General features: G+C 42.2%; 1 protein-coding gene and 1 pseudogene across 1 annotated transcript in view; one reads left to right on the forward strand and one right to left on the reverse strand.

The window, feature by feature from the left end:
• Window positions 1–16,538, reverse strand: part of ZMYND11 (zinc finger MYND-type containing 11) — a 157,671-nt gene that overhangs the window by 89,632 nt on the left and 51,501 nt on the right. Inside the window, exon 2 of the mRNA XM_065397685.1 lies at window positions 11,655–11,753. The gene's annotated coding sequence lies outside the window, so the exon portion shown is untranslated. The remainder of the gene's footprint in view (window positions 1–11,654; window positions 11,754–16,538) is intronic.
• On the forward strand, window positions 10,193–10,375 carry LOC135875318 (U4 spliceosomal RNA; annotated as a pseudogene).

Here is a 16,538-nt window from a genome sequence, read left to right on the forward strand (position 1 = left end):
GAAAACTCTCCCTTTATAGAGAAAGCATTGCAGATTTGCCTGGGGCTAAGAACTCCTGATCTTTAACACTTGGCTCCAATACCTACTTGCTATGGGGCCTTGGATAAGTCATTCAGCTTCTCTCTTTTTTTCTGTCTAGAACATGGGAGGCAATAAAACTTATTTACTTTCCTCGCAGGTGTGTGGTGAAAATTAAGTAATGTATGTACTGTGTTTTGAAAATGATTCACGAGTTAAGTGTTATCCTTACTACTTAACTATGAACTGCATGGATATACAGTAAAAAGACTCACTCTCATATAAAGACTCACTCTTCCCTTTGTGAATGAATGTACCCAAGTTTTCCATCTAGACTATACTCAGCTTTAGATAGAAATCTGGTAATGTTATCAAGCTAAATAGATCACAGTGCAGAGTTTGTAGCTCTCTGCTTCTTCATGGTGGCAATAGATTAATTTTGTGTCCCATATCAATGCTGCGAGTACAGGCAATAGTTGCCCACCTGGCCTAAACAAACTCTGCTCCAGTTTCCAAAGCTTGCTGGCGTAGTAGTACTGGATTTGTAAATTATAGCAGCAAGTCAACAACTCAACACAGTTGTGTATAACGATTTTTAAAGTATGTTGTACTAATATGCATAAAGCTGGGCAAAGCTTTCCAGATTTGTAGGGATCTATTCTTATATCCTATTTTGACCTGTTCAAAAGGAATTGTCTATTAAAGTCCCTATTTACAAAGTTTGGAAGGTAATTTGGAAGGATTTTTTCAGGAGTACATTTAAAAAGCTCTTTAAAGAGTTTTAAAGCTCTTCAAGTTATAGTTTACAGCTGAAGCAGCTGCTAGAATTTAGCTTCTGTCACTAGTTACAGAGAATGGTTAAATCCTTTAGACACTTAAAACTGAAGGGCAAGTCTTCCCTTTCTAAGATAATAAGGAGAAAACGTAGCAATTTCTTGTGTTCTTCCCCCCTACTTTATTATACGAAAATCAGATCATTTAATTTTTAGAACAAGGGAGCCTGTTTGTTGAGATTTTTCTACCTTTGTGTATTCACTTTGGAACTGATCCAGAGTCCATTAAAGTCAACGCAACGAGCGTTTCTATTGACTTTCGCTGGCTTTGTAGCAAGCCCTTTGTCCCTTAAGTTGACATCTGTTGACAGCTCTCCCAGATCCTCACACCAAAAAACAGAGTTGTATAACAACTATGTTGCAATAGAGCAGTCCAGCAATAGTCTGCAGCTACTGTAAGTGGAAAGTCTTTAATATATTAATTCAAAAAGACAATACGAAGGCTGCAAATTTAAATGAAAGAAAACAGGAAATGCTAAAGTTACACTTCTCATAGGCAAGAGACTGCCCAGCCCCTTCCCCGAGGCCCAGCCCCCACTCACTCCATCCTCCCCCCTCCATTGCTCGCTCTCCCCCACCCTTGCTCACTCGCTCATTTTCACTGGGCTGGGGCTGGGGGCTGGGGTACAGACTCTGGAAGGGAGTTTGGGTGCGGGAGGGGGCTCAGGGCTGGGGCAGAGGGTTGAGGTGCAGGAGGCGGTAGGGCTCTGGGCTGGGAGTGCAGGCTCTGGGGTGGGGCCAGAAATGAGGGGTTCAGGGTGCAGGAGGGGACTCCAAGCTGGGGCAAGGGGTTGGGGCGCAGGAGGGGGTGCGGGCTCCGGGAGGGAGTTTGGGTGTGGGAGGGGGGTCCAAGCAGGGCATTGGGGCACGGGAGTGGTTTCAGGGTGCAGGCTCCGGGCAGCACTTACCTCAAGGTGGCGCCCAGGAAGTGGCCGGCATTTCCCTCCAGCTCTAGGGGGAAGAGGCAGCCACAGGAGCTCTGCATCCTGCCCCCTGCAGGCACCACCCCCGCAGCTCCCATTGGCTGTATTTCCCGGCCAATGGGAGCTTGGAGACAGTACTTTGGGCAGGGCCAGGGGCAGCGTGTGGAGCCCCCATGGCTTCCCCTGAGCCCGAGGGATATGCCGGCTGCTTCCCGGGAGCTACGCAGAGCCAGGCAGGGAGCCCACCAGCCCGGCTGTGCAACTGACCGGACTTTTAACAGCCCAGTCAGCAGTGCTGACCAGAGCCGCCAGGGTCCCTTTTCAACCACCTGGCAACCCTATAATAGCTAGGCTGTCACATGTGTACACAATTCATACAATAAGTAATGAAAACCTTTAACTTCCTGATATCCATATAGTACACTGTATACTGAAAAAGGACACTTGTCAGCCTAATAATACTAAATACGACATATTCACAATGTAAGCAAGTTTATATTGCTATGAAAATAATTACTTTTGCCTTTCCTGAATATTCTTTATTTTGGATTTGCCACCTTAAATTTAGGTAGAAGTTTCTGAATGACTCTACAAAATGCGGTACTCTGGTAGAAACACAAAAACCAGTATGAAGAACTATGGAATTCTGTGGAATTTTTTCTGCAATTACATTTTTTTTTAAACTCCAGTATACAATTCTGTAGACACATGAACAAACCTAGCTACTGATAGCACATCACAATTTGGCACTGAGGCATTGCACAACCGGTACTGTCAAAAGCAATAATGTTACTAAACACCTCTAAGAACTTTATGGTTTTTTGTTTTTGTTTAAAAAAATCACTTTCATGCATGTGCAGTAATTACTTATATTGTTGTTCATTTAAAATTCGCTTACTTCAAGCTTAACAGGCAACTATCCTTCACTGCTTAACAGGCAACTATCCTTCACTATCCCTCAGTGCTTGAGGTTTTCAAGTTTGGACATTTTGAATTATTAAGCCACAAAAAGCTGCATGATTATTTTAAAAACAAACCTGAAACTCTTTCCTGTTTACTCCAACGGCTGGAGACATTTTGCCCAAACTGTTGGGACCGGGCTTCACCTCAAATGGAGAATTTTTGAGAAACTGATGAGTGAGTGAAAACAGGTCTATAACAAAAGCTGAAATGCAGCATTAACAGTAGATGCCAAGAAAGCTGAAATAATAGATATATAACTGCAGTTAGAGGCTGCTAAAAGTTTTGTCTAAATGTTATATTGATTCTTGTGTGTGATATTTTGTGTCTAATACAAATATAAATATGTACATGATTAGAATTTAATCCTGGATTTCCCCCCTGGATCTGGAATTTCACATCAATTAAGAAATCCATGGGCCTGTATGCAATAGTTTCATTCCTCCATAGAAAATGGGAAGGAATATTCTTGGTTCCTGACTGGTAGAATTCCCTGAACAAATTGTGATTGGGTGACAAAAGTTTGGAGAATAAGAGAACTCTAGTATAAGACAGAAGGCAGCGTAGGTCAGCATGGGTGAAAAGAAGTAGCCAAATCCTCAGATGGCAAAGGAGCTATGCCAATTTGCATAAATTCATAGTAACTTTCTCTCCATGTAATGTCTCATGCATTTTACTGTAGTTAGGCTGTTAGATGTGAATTTGTTCTTTTGCTAATTGCTTCCATTTGGTTTGGGTTTTTTCACCTGTACAAACGCAATAAACTATGTATATTCCACAGTGTCTGGGAGTTTAGAAGGTATTACGTACATCCAGAACAGTACACTCTCTCATGTCTACTATCACCCTTAACAACGTTACACATGAAAATCAAGAGGAGAAATCACATAGGCCTTGTCTACACATGAAGAAAGTTAACTAGCTTAACAAAAGGTGTAATTTTAAACCAATATAAACCAGTGCAATATTCTCATGTAGACAGGCTTTAGCCTCCACAGCAACAAAACACCCATATCTAGAAAGACGATGTAGCACTGTACTATTTTGAAATAGCTTTTATGTTGTTCAACAGCACCGGGGGTCTGCAAATCTTGATTAAAGAAACAACCTCAGCAAAAGACAGCTCATCAAAACTAACTCCAGGGCCATTTAGATTTTATAGAAAGCTCATTACCACATATAGAAGACACTTATTCACCACTACACTTATATTAACAGTGGCAACAAAAGAAAATTGTCTCCTTGGTAAATAGGTACTTCCCGTTCACCTTCTTGGCTGTAGTTAGTGCAGATGATTCCTACTGATTCTGCAATTTTCTCTTAAAAACAAAACAAAAAAACAACTGGCTGGGGCAGAGGCATTGGAAAATAAAAGGAAGAAAATATAAATATGAACACTAGCTCTTCCTCCAAAATGTTGCTAAATAAACCCTCTTCCTTCTTAATCATCATTTTCCTCTCTGTACCAGAAGTCAAGTGGCTTGTCTGTTCTGTAACACACATACTGTGAACTCTTTGGGGAGGAGACCTCCTTTTTGTTCAGTTTGTACAGCATCTGGCACAATGAACTTTGCTTCTAGACCAGGCAAATAAGCTACAGAGGGAACTTGAACAATCTTAAGTCTTTGGTTAGTATAATTGATACAAAAGATTTTTCCCTTATAGATAATGTGCTAACATATTCAAAAGTGAAATAAATCTCTCTCTTCATGCGGATATAAGTGTGGACACATCATTCCACAGAAAGCCAGGGCTACACAACACAAACAACGATGTGCATTTTTAATTCCAAGTTTCAGGAACGTATGCAAAAAAAAAACGAGGTGCTCTCCAATAATAATAAAGGTAAGTCATTTGACATGATGATTTAAAGTGTGAGAGAGAACCAGAAGTTGATGACTTTTTGCAGACTGAACTTAGCTTTCAGTTTATTTTTTTCCTTTTCTTCTCATTCTCTAGAATATATATAATTGACTGCATCTTTCAACTGTAAATTATAATTTTGCTGCTAGCAATGGGACTTATATCTCAGATGTTTGTTAGAACTATTATTCCTCTACCAGGCTTTATATTTTATTGAGGAGAGGCAGTTGAATCAGTTTCTGTGGCCTCTCTATAAAACCAAAGACCGCCTGAACATGTTCTAATATTTGTGCTTGTCACAGATGTTCTCTTTGACTTTTCACTCTATTTATTAATACTGTGACAAAGTTCCTCCTCTATTTCGGTGGGTCCTGCGCTTATTGGCAGATTTTCTTGCCTCAGAGATTCACCATGTGGGTTGGGGGGAACAGCCCAGAGACCTTCCCCTCTGGAAGAACCCACAGTCCAGGTCAATTGGGAGGTTTGGGGGGAACCCAGGCCCACCCTCTACTTCGGGTTCCAGCCCAGGGCCCTGTGGACTGCAGCTGTCTATAGTGCCTCCTGTAACAGCTGCATGACAGCTACAACTCCCTGGGCTATTTCCCCATGGCCTCCTCCAAACACCTTCCTTATTCTCACCACAGGACCTTCCTCCTGGTGTCTGATAACGCTTGTGCTCCTCAGTCCTCCAGCAGACACACCCTCTCAGCTCCTTGCGCCTCTTGCTCACAACTCCTCACACTCACACCACAAACTGAAGTGAGCTCCTTTTTAAAACCCAGGTGCCCTGATTAGCCTGCCTTAATTGATTCTAGCAGCTTCTTCTTAATTGGCTCCAGGTGTCCTAATTAGCAGGTTCCTGATTACTCTAGTGCAGCCCCTGCTCTGGTCACTCAGGGAACAGAAAACTACTCATCCAGTGACCAGTATATTTGCCCTCTACCAGACTCCTGTACCCCACTGGTCTGGGTCTGTCACATAACAAACAGAACCTATGGAACTCCTTTTTAAGGAAAAACTGTTTGTATATTGAGTCATTTGAAAGTCTGTCAGGCAGACAAAGGGTACCCTCCTCCAGAAGTCATGCCTTGAGCAATGAGCTGAGGGGGGATGGTGGGGGAGAGGGCTATCTTTTATCATTTAACCCTTTATTTTTCCAAGCATATGGAGTGTTACTGCTGAAGGAGCAAAAACAACGAGAAGTCCTTGTGGCACCTTAGAGACTAACAAATTTATTTGGGCATAAGCTTTCATGGGCTAAAACCCACTTCATTGGATGCATGGAGTGAAATATACAGTAAGCAGTATATATATTACAGCACATGAAAACATGGGAGTTGCCTTACCAAATGGGGGGTCAGTGCTAACGAGGCCAATTCAATCAAGGTGGAAGTGGCCTATTCTCAACAGGTCACCTACTACAGGACAGGCCCAACAAAGAAAGTAACAGAACGCCACTAGCCATCACCTACAGCCCCCAACTAAAACTTCTCTAGCGCATCATCAAGGATCTACAACCTATCTTGAAGGACGATCCCTCACTCTCACACTCTTGGGAGACAGGCAGTGCTCGCTTACAGACAGCTCCCCCAACCTGAAGTGCTCTCTTACTGGTTTTTGAATGTTACAATTCTTGATGTCTGATTTGTGTCCATTTATTCTTTTGCATAGAATAAATGGACACAGCTCCCCGCCCCAGCTCACCTCTGCTCCGCCCCCTACCCGAGCACGCCATCGCCACTCCACTTCTCCCACCTCCCAGGCTTGCGGCGCCAATCAGCTGTTTGGCGCCGCAAGCCTGGGAGGGAGAGAAGCAGAGCAGGGCGGCGTGCTCAGGGGAGGAGGTGGAGCAGAGGTGAGCTGAGGCGGGGAGAGGGTCCCCTGCGTGCCGCCCCCCTCCCCCTTACTTGCTGCAGGCGGCCCTCCCCTGCCCCAGCTCCCTCCACCTAAATGCCAATGACGACAGGGGCGGCCGAAGATCCAGCCGCTGCGGTCGCCGCTTAAGGCCCCGAAATGCCGCCCCCCAAATGGGTTGCACCGGCCCTGGGCAACTCCCATCTTTTCATGTGCTGTAATATATATACTGCTTACTGTATATTTCACTCCATGCATCCAATGAAGTAGGATTTAGCCCATGAAAGCTTATGCCCAAATAAATTTGTTAGTCTCTAAGGTGCCACAAGGACTCCTCATTGTTTTTGCTGATACAGACTGACACGGCTACCACTCTGAAACCTGCTGAAAGAGAGCTTCTCAAGACAGACAAGCAACACTACTTAGCTCTGATACTGTTCAGTACTGACTTTAGTTCCAAAATGCCAGGACATAACTGCAGGGAAAGCAAACACCAAATACAAAGGCCAAGAAGCTTTTCATTACCAACTGAGGAGTCAGAATAGATGCTGTTTCCAGGCCCAAGGTGTCAAGGCAGAGCAAGACTGAAAACCCCAAGAAATATGCTCAGAGCTTAGACAGCCAAAAACGCTTGTCATGTTGATCTGTGTCAGACATAAGATGAGCCACAGATAAAGCAGTGCCTAAGTTTAGGGGCTTTCACAGCATCAGTAGAAGGAGGGAGTGGTGGGGAGCAAGGAGGGAGACCTACAAAAACTGAGCTGCAGAAGCTGTTTCTGAGATCCAAGGACAAGGAAAAAGGGAACTGATTAGGGTTCAAGCAATGCTTTCCCCCAGTTCCTATGTCCACCAAGCAGTTGCTCCAGAGAACTAAGATCACTAGAGAGGATAACAAATTGGAGAGTTGCAAGCCTTTTCCAAAGTCTTTACCTGACTGCTATTGCTTTTTCTGGAAAGTGCATTTCCGAAATTTTTCATACACATAGCTCTGAAAATAACAATGGGCAGAGCAGAGAATGCTTACTACACAATATTCAAAACAAGTATAGCTGTTAAATCAAACCTCTCCCCACAAACAAAAAACCCTAGCACCATTCCTGAATGGGGACTAAACCCACTCCAACTTTCAAATTTCAGCCATTTTGACAGAATCCTGTCCATAAAAAATAGGTAACTTATTTTATTAAAGTTTGCCTATTCAAAATCATCTGAAAAGATTTTCCTCAAACATGCCCCACCAAAATTCACGTCTGAACAGAGATCAAGCACAGAATGCTTCATGCCCAAAGATGAAAGGTATGAACATGTGAAAACAGAAATGATGATGAAAACTGATTTGCAATGTTAATAGCATTCACTATCAAGAAAATCATTAAGATAGGTAACAGCTGAATATAATTATGAATCTTCTTTTTTTAAATCTTCATTGTGAGAGTTTGTAAACGATATGTGAAAAAATAAAGTTTAAAAAGCAGAAAGATAAACTTATCAAGAGAAACTGTATCAAAAAGCAAATGGTAACTTGGAAAAATAAACATTTATAGAAGAAAATGGCTTTCCGATGATGCACACACATTGCTACACTGAGCTCTCCACCACTTCTACTGATATCAGCCTCTTGTCAAACCAGGGTAGCAATCCACCTCCAGCAAACTCTGCCTCAGTCTTTGCTTGTGCCATAGAATTCCTCACCCCACAATTTGTCAAGAGAAGACAGGCAGGAATTGGGAAGCACTGTGTCAATTTGCCTTCCAGACACTCTAGGAGTACTGGATGTCATGGGGGAGGTTGAGGACTGGGTTTATTTTTCTGGCATGGATTTTTTTCCTGGTGCAGTAAACGTACTGTTCAATTTGTGTGGTTGTCACTTTCACAGAGTTTGGTTTTGGTAGTGTCCTCTGATGCTGTGGCACACTTTCTCTGAGGTGAAATTTGCAGACATGTGACTAATGTTAAGATTTTGTCACAGTTATTTTTAGTAAAAGTCATGGAGAGGTTGCGGGCAATAAACAAAAATTCACAGGAGCCCATGACTTCTACTAAAAATACCTGGAAGCAGGGTTGGGGGAGGAATGACAGCTGGAGCTCCACTGCCATAGCCACGTGTGTTTGGGAGCGGAGGGGGAGAGCGCACAGCCCTGGCCGCAGAAGTCAAGGAATCCGTGAACTTCTGTGACTACATAGTATCCTTACCCATGACCATAAACTGCAGGGTTAAGCCACTTTTGTTCTCCTGCAACACCACACTCTGCCTTCCCATGGGCAGGTGCTACTCAGAGTTGCTCCTTCTAGCACTACTGTCATATGTCTGATAACAGTGTAGAGAGGCCCTATAGGGAAGGAGGAAGTTTACTCCCTGCAAACCCCAAGAACACTTCCAGATATCATTATCCAGGGCTGCAAGGTGTTAAAGGTGTCTATCTGGCCATTTAGCATACTGCATTTCACTCCTAGACTCACAGACTTTATCCACTTGCAGGCATAGAGGGAAGATATATATGGTAATTTTGCTTAGCAATGGGATTCCATTCTCAGATATTTGAGAACTCTCCTCTACCAGCCTGTATCTTTTTTTTCCTTCCTCCCTTAGATCTGCACATGGCTGAACGGGGTACAGCTCTGACACAGAGACTCAACTAGTCTCATCCTGCACAGCTGATTTCCTGGACTGTCAGCTTCTAAGGCCTGGTCTACATTGCGGGGGGGATCGATCAAAGGGTACGTCCAGACTACCCGCCGTATCGGCAGGTAGCGATCGATTTATCGGGGATCGATATATCGCGTCTCGTTAAGACGGGATATATCGATCCCCGAACGCACTCCCCGTCGATTCCGGAACTCCACCGGAGCGAGCCGCGGTAGCGGAGTCGATGGGGCAGCCGCGGCCGTCGATCCTGCGCTGTGTGGACCCCAGGTAAATCGATCTAAGATACTTCGACTTCAGCTACGGTATTCACGTAGCTGAAGTTGCGTATCTTAGATCGATACCCCCCCCCCCCCCAGTGTAGACCAGCCCTAAATTACACAACTTCAGCTACGTGAATAGCGTAGCTGAAGTCGACGTATTTAGACCTACTCACCGCGGTGTCTTCACTGCGGTGAGTCGACTGCTACCGCTCCGCCGTTGACTCTGCCTGCACCTCTCACGGCGGTGGAGTATAGGAGTCAACGGGAGAGTGCTCGGGGGTTGATTTATCGCGTCTAGACTAGACGCGATAAAACAAACCCTGCTGTATAAATCGCTGCCCGCCGATCCGGCGGGTAGTATAGACACCCTGAGAAAGCACAGGGTCTGACTGAACAGTGTGACATTTCTGTGATCACACACAAAACTTAAAGCCTGGCTAAACCTACAAATTAGGATAGTCTGATACAAACTTCTGAAAATGTCCTTCACAAGGAACTCAGACCATGCTGCTTAGACTTCACAAAAATCGTCACTACATAATCCAAGGAAATCCACTTCAAGAGCATATTACTGGAGTATAATTAATGAAGTGGTAGAGAGACTCGCCCATCTGTTGCTAGGTGGAGTGGGATTGAAAGCTCCCAGATGGAACAAATTTAGTTTGATCTCTTGTAGCACTCTCATTTGGGCTTCTCTGGAGCAGCAAAAGTCTCTGCAGAAGTCAGGCTTGTAGCCCAACCTCTATGATATTTTCTAGAAAGATTGCCATGATTCTGCCAAATGCAAGGCCATGTTGGCTGACACATTTCTGTTTAGAGAGACAAGCTGGGTGAATAGTAGTGCAGTGGCAGTATCATAGCCAATGAGGTTAATCTGAGGCGTGATTATTGCTAGTTGAAATCTCTTATTGAACCCACTTCTGTTGGTGAGAGGTCTGGATAAGAGCTCTGGGTAAGCTTAAAGAACGAGGAGTACTTGTGGCACCTTAGAGACTAACAAATTTATTTGGGCATAAGCTTTCGTGGGCTAGAACCCACTTCATCGGATGCATGCAGTGGAAAATACAATAGGAAGATATATACACACAGAGAACACGAAAAAATGGGTGTTGCCATACCAACTCTAACAAGACTAATCAATTAAGGTGGGCTATTATCAGCAGTAGAAAAAAAACGTTGTAGTGATAATCAGGATGGCCCATTTCAAACAGTTGACAAGAAGATGTGCGTAACAGTAGGGGGAAAATTAGCATGAGGAAATAGTTTTTACTTTGTAAACTTATCTCTCACCAACAGAAGTTGGTCCAATAATTGATATTTCCTCACCCACCTTGTATTTCTAATATCCAGGGACCAATATGGCTACAACAACACTGCAAACTTTTCTGTTTAGGCATATTTTGTTGATACAGGATACAGTCTTCAAGATTATTTTCATCAGTGGAAACAGTGCCCTCAAAGCATTGGTTTGAAAGCTGGCATTTTATGGAGCTTTCTGGGTGTTCTTAGAGAAGCTGGTAACTACTTCGGTGGTTGACTCTAAATTTTGATCACCCATATAATATTTGTCAGGGAACTTATTTGGGGGAAAAAATGCTAGGGTTAAAGTTGTCTTTCCACCCTTATCCAATCTGTCTTTTTCCTTTCTGCATCTGGTCTCTCGTCTCCTTCTGGTTCAGGGTGACAATGCATGCAATAACTTGCATCACTGGAGCTCCTACATTGAACTACTTAGTCGCAGTGTGTGATGTTGAGTGTGAAGATACTAGTCTATTTCACTCAGCCTCAGAGGCTGTACCTGAAACATTTCAGTCCAGGAGTCTAGCATTACATGTTCCTCTTCACTTTCATAGGATGGTCAGCAGAAAAAGTGGGGAAAGGGAGGAGTGGGTTTAACTTGCTATTCGCTGAATGTGCATCCTCAGCACGTGGCCAGGCAACACATGTTCATTCCTGGATCAGTATAAAACTTCTTACTTTACTATTTCACTTGTAGTTCTGATTTGCTATTCCATAACCTGATAAAAGAGACTGTGATTCTGGAAAGCTGGCCTTTGTTTCTCCAAGTCTCCCTTACAACTTACTTTTTAATATGACCACTCTCTTAATCTCATTATTTTTATTTTTGCACACAGCTAAGTCAATTCCATTACTCAACACAATTAAGTGTAAATTTAAGACGATTTCACCTCTAATTATATCTACTGCTGTATCTGGTGTTCCTTTACCAAGTGTAAATCCCCTTTTTATTTATTGTACATTGGGATTCATTTTAAAATGATTTAATATACCCAACTCATTTTTACTTGTTTTCTATTTGTGCTTCCATAGTTGTCACTTCAGTGCTTCAGTTAATATAAGACTTAACTCTTTTTTCTGATTTCTTGAGCATGATCTGAAACAGATAAAATGTGAATGGAAAAGTGTCCTTGTCCTTTAAAAAGAAAGTTTAATAATTTCAATGATAGTTAAGGATCTCACACCTCACAGCATTTGATGCTAACATCCCATCGCATCAACACCTCTATGCCCTATAATATGACTCAATCTTGCTCTGAAATTGGGGATCTGAAGAGTCTGTGTGAAAATTTGGGAATTTCACCAATTTTGCTTCCTTGGAAGTAGGATTGGGCCCTCACGTTTTAGTGCTGTCATCTGCTAAAGGAAAAAGTGCAGATAATGAACTCAGGGTTTGGCAAGTAAAGGAAAGGAAGGTTAAAGTAATGTTTTAAATTTTTACATGCACAATTCTGTTAATGAGTGGGAGATAATTCAACATGGCTTTTTGTTTGTTTGTTTAAAACAGTCTGCCATTCTCCTTTAAAAGATGAGATTTCCCATCTAAAGTTATTGTAGGTTTAATTCTTCATTAAACTGCAGCAAATCCCCTTTTGGCAAAGCTTCTAGAGCAGTATCTGCACTAGACTGTTGCTTCCACTGGTGCAGCTTATCTAGCGGGTGCTATTGTGGACTTCACTAGGGTTTCCAATCACAGGCATTTTAACTCAGAGCAAGTCTAAATGACATGGTTGTTAAAACAATGGCAGCAATGAGAGTTCTGTCTTAGTGTTCCCACCATTGCAACCTCCAGTGGAACTGCTCTCATGGGAAACTCGAATGGCTAGAGTAGACAGGCCTAATTGTTCATTTGCTACTGAGAGCCCAGCTGCAAAATGCATGTTCAGCAATAGATGTGGAAGCAACAGAAGAGCTAAAATCCAGTGAATCTACATTTAGCTTATAGCCAGCGGACCATCTAGCTAGGGACAGAGATAATGCCATAAGAGGACAAAAAATGCTTTGGCAGTTAAAGATGCATTTTCTTTCCTCTTAGATATTTTTTTTCAGTTTTGTGTGCCTCCTGTTTTGTATTCCACTTATACATTTAATATTAGAGGCCTGTAAATCATTGAATTCTGAACTTTGTACTTTTCACCTATTTAATACAGTCAAGCCTGATTAACAAATCTCTCACACACACACGCCCCACCTCCCTCAATCTGAATGGTTAAAATTTGGCAAAGACATTAGTAACTGTAGGCACCCTTTACTAGAGGAGTCTTAGAACTTAATTGGGAGTGTTCCAGTTGGGAAGATCCTGAGCGCTGCAATCCAGCCTTCGAGACTACAATGCCCATGATGCCTTGGGGAACAGAGAGAGAAACTTCCTTTGCTGGGGAGTTCAGGGAGAGGAGCTGAGACTGCTTTTGTGGAGCTCTGCCCATACCAAGAGCTGCTACAAGGAAGCCAGAAGCTGCTAATGAGAGTCTGCTGGGGCTTGGATTAAGCAGGAGCCTCAGAGGCTGTTGATGGGCATCACTGGAGTCAGGGCAATTGCTCTGCTCAGAACTGACTGAGGAAGGCCTGCAGTGCAGGCAGTGTGAGTAACCACTGCCTTTGCTGTTTGGGAAAGTGTTTGCAAAAGGAAGGGGGACAGCAAAGAGACTTCAAAGGGTTGTCTGAGTCTGCAAAGAGGTGGAGTAGTCTTGTCATCTAACCAGAACCCAGAGTTGCTGACATCTGGTTAAAACAACTCTAATCTTCAGAGCGGGTGTGCAGCTTGGAATGATCCCAAATTAGAAATGTTCTGCCCTTTGTTACCTTGGCTGGACTGATTCACTGGACCAAAAGACTGCTGTCCCCGGCTTCAAGATCTTCAAGCACACCCATGCAAGTGTTTATAACTCTGAAATCCAGAGGAGTGTACACTCAGGAGTGGGATAAATGGTGACAGTGTAAATGCAAGTTATATAAGTTTCATTTACTACTGTAAACTGCATTTGTTAATTGATTTGGGCCTCAACTGGAGTATTGTGTCCAGTTCTGGGTGCCACATTTCAGGAAAAATGTGGACAACTTGGAGAAAGTCCAGGGAAGAGCAACAAAAATAATTAAAGGTCTAGAAAACATGACCTATGAGGGAAGATTGAAAAAAAGTGTTTGTTTAGTCTGGAGAAGAGAAGACTGAGAGAGGACGTGATAACAGTTTTCAAGTACATAAAAGGTTGTTACAAGGAGGAGGGAGAAAAAATTTTCTCATTAACCTGTGAGGACTAGAAACAATGGGCTTAAATTGTAACAAGAGCAGTTTAGGTTGGACATTAGAAAAAACTTCCTGTCAGGGTGATTAAGCACTGGAATAAATTGCCTAGGGAGGTTGTGGAATCTACATCACTGGAGATTTTTAAGAGCAACTTTGACAAATACCTGCCAGGGATGGTCTAGATAATACTTAGTCCTGCCATGAGTGCAGGGAACTAGACTAGATGACCTCTCGAGGTCCCTTCCAAGTTCTATGGTTCTATGATTTATCAAACTGCCCCTTGCTGATCTAAATTAGTAGTGGCATTCAATCTCAGTCTGTTATACTATGTTTACTTAAATTGTTAAGTAAAGGCACGTTAACTCTAATCTAAGTGTATATTGTTTATAATTGGTGTTTTTGAGTTAGACTCATTGCACAGATTAGCTCAGGTTTATTCCTAGAGGCTCCCAAAGGCATGCCAGTGAGTGTGTACAGGGCCCAGCCAGGTGGAGGCACTGCCAATTTTAATCTCTTTACTGTACAAGTAAAAGGACTGCGGCAGAGAGGTGGAGAGAGGATTCGCACCTATCCAACATCACCACTGGGATACTCAGGATCTCCTTTACTGCCAACATCAGGCACCCAAGCACACAGCTGAATGCTGCCTGCTCCCGAGTAACCCAAAGAGGAAGGAGATGGGGGGGGGAGTTACACAACTGAAAAGAGGGTCTTATGATGGAAAGCATTAGCCAATTTTAATAATTTGTGGTGCTACCAGCTCCACCTATAATCAAATAAAATAATAATAATAATTAATAATAACAGAAGGTAGAATTAGACCCTAAAAGTAAAAGATGCCGGGGAAAAAATGTGGCTGACAGAAGTTAGCCAGCCAGTTCGGAGTAGGAAGCGGTGATTTGCCCCAGAGGATGCTGGGAAGGCTAAAAATCGGGTTTTCAAAGGCAAGAGCATAGTAGGAGGCACACACCGTAAGTGTGATTTTCTAATCTTTCCATTTAATTGTTTGTGTAGCAACATTTCCTTATAGCTAGAGACAGGAAATTGTGCAATATACAAATTTCCTTTAAAAAGACAGCTTTGCTTTCTCTTCCTGTCCACCTCTAAAAAGTTCTGATTAGTGTCTCTCACAAGGTGCATGTTTGTTGGATTTTTTTTTAATTGGGGCAGGATTGCTTGTTTTTAAATAAAGGCATGGTGTAACTACTGGAATAAGCACATTTTCTTCTAAAGTGATGTGTTACAAAAACAGCATGTTAAGTTACTAAAGAACAAGAAATAATACTCAGAGATAAGCTGATATTATTTCCTGAAAACATGACAGTGGAGGGCTTTGTAAACATCATCCCCCAAAAACTCAATATACCTCTTTCTAACTATACAATGTTGCTACAATTAATTTTATATTTTGTTCTAATGCAGTAGCAATGATGTATTTGAGGCTGAGATGGACATTGCATTTGAAATCCCTATCTGAAGGCTGAGATTGTAGCAGAAACCCTATTGAGGTTAGGAGCTCAACAGTTCTGTAAAAGAAGCCAGACCCAAGGTTTAGGAGCTCCAGGGGAACTCTGAACTGTGGGGATCTAAAAAGGAAGAAGAATGAGTAGGGGCCAGGAACCATGCAGACTTTACCACCATGTAGGTTTACTATAATTGTACATATAAATATACACACACACACTACTACTGCCACTACTGACTGTAAGGACATGTTTTTTCTTTCTTATAAGCTCACTAAATAGCCATTCTGATGTAGAGAATCCTGGTTTAATTTCTGTCGGAATGGATTTCTTACAAATTAAAAACTCCATTGCAGGTGGCGCCCTGCACCTAGAGTAGGGTCTATGCATACTGCAGGATCAAGGTAAAAGTTAATCCCACTCTTTATCTTTGTGCACTTGAACAGTTTTCATATTCAAGTTTTTCTAATTTTTATTTAAATTTACTAGAACTTACATATTCAGTTAAACCCTCATTCTGCTGCCACTGAAATAAATAGCAGAACTATATTTTACTTCAGTGGTGCAGGATCAGGGCCATAGTTATGGCTCACACAGTCCTACTTTCAGTGACTTGTAACTTTCCAAACCCCTAAATACTTCAATACGTTAGGGCTGGAAGTTCTCATGCTTGTTCTCAGCCAAAACCTGAACACCTCTGGAAAAACTGAAGAAACCTAACTTGTTCCACCTGTTTAAAGTAGTCGGAAGTCAAGAAAATGCAGGAGCACTATTTGCTGAATGATGTTGAAATAATTTTACCATTCTTTTAAACAGAAGCAATATTGTGTATATTTTTCAATTAAAAGCATACAGGGAAATTTAAACACAAAAATCTTGTAATGCACAATTGCAGTCAAGAATTTACCCACATGTGAGTCAGAAAATTCCAAGTTAGATTACACATAGCAAGGTTAATTCACTCTGCAGTATAAAGGATTATATCTAACATATTCAAAGTATATGTAAAATGGCTGAATTAGGGATAACCTGTGAATGGTCTGATGTTCAAATTCTCAACTTGAATGCTGCATATTTTTTCAACTATATTTTCTTAATTGTTTGTGTTTGAAATTCGTTTTAATTAAATCTAAGGAACAACACCAATCCCCTTTCTTGGCCAACAGCAAAAATG

Source organism: Emys orbicularis, chromosome 2 (genome assembly GCF_028017835.1).
Source record: "Emys orbicularis isolate rEmyOrb1 chromosome 2, rEmyOrb1.hap1, whole genome shotgun sequence".
NCBI classification, from domain to species: domain Eukaryota; kingdom Metazoa; phylum Chordata; order Testudines; family Emydidae; genus Emys; species Emys orbicularis.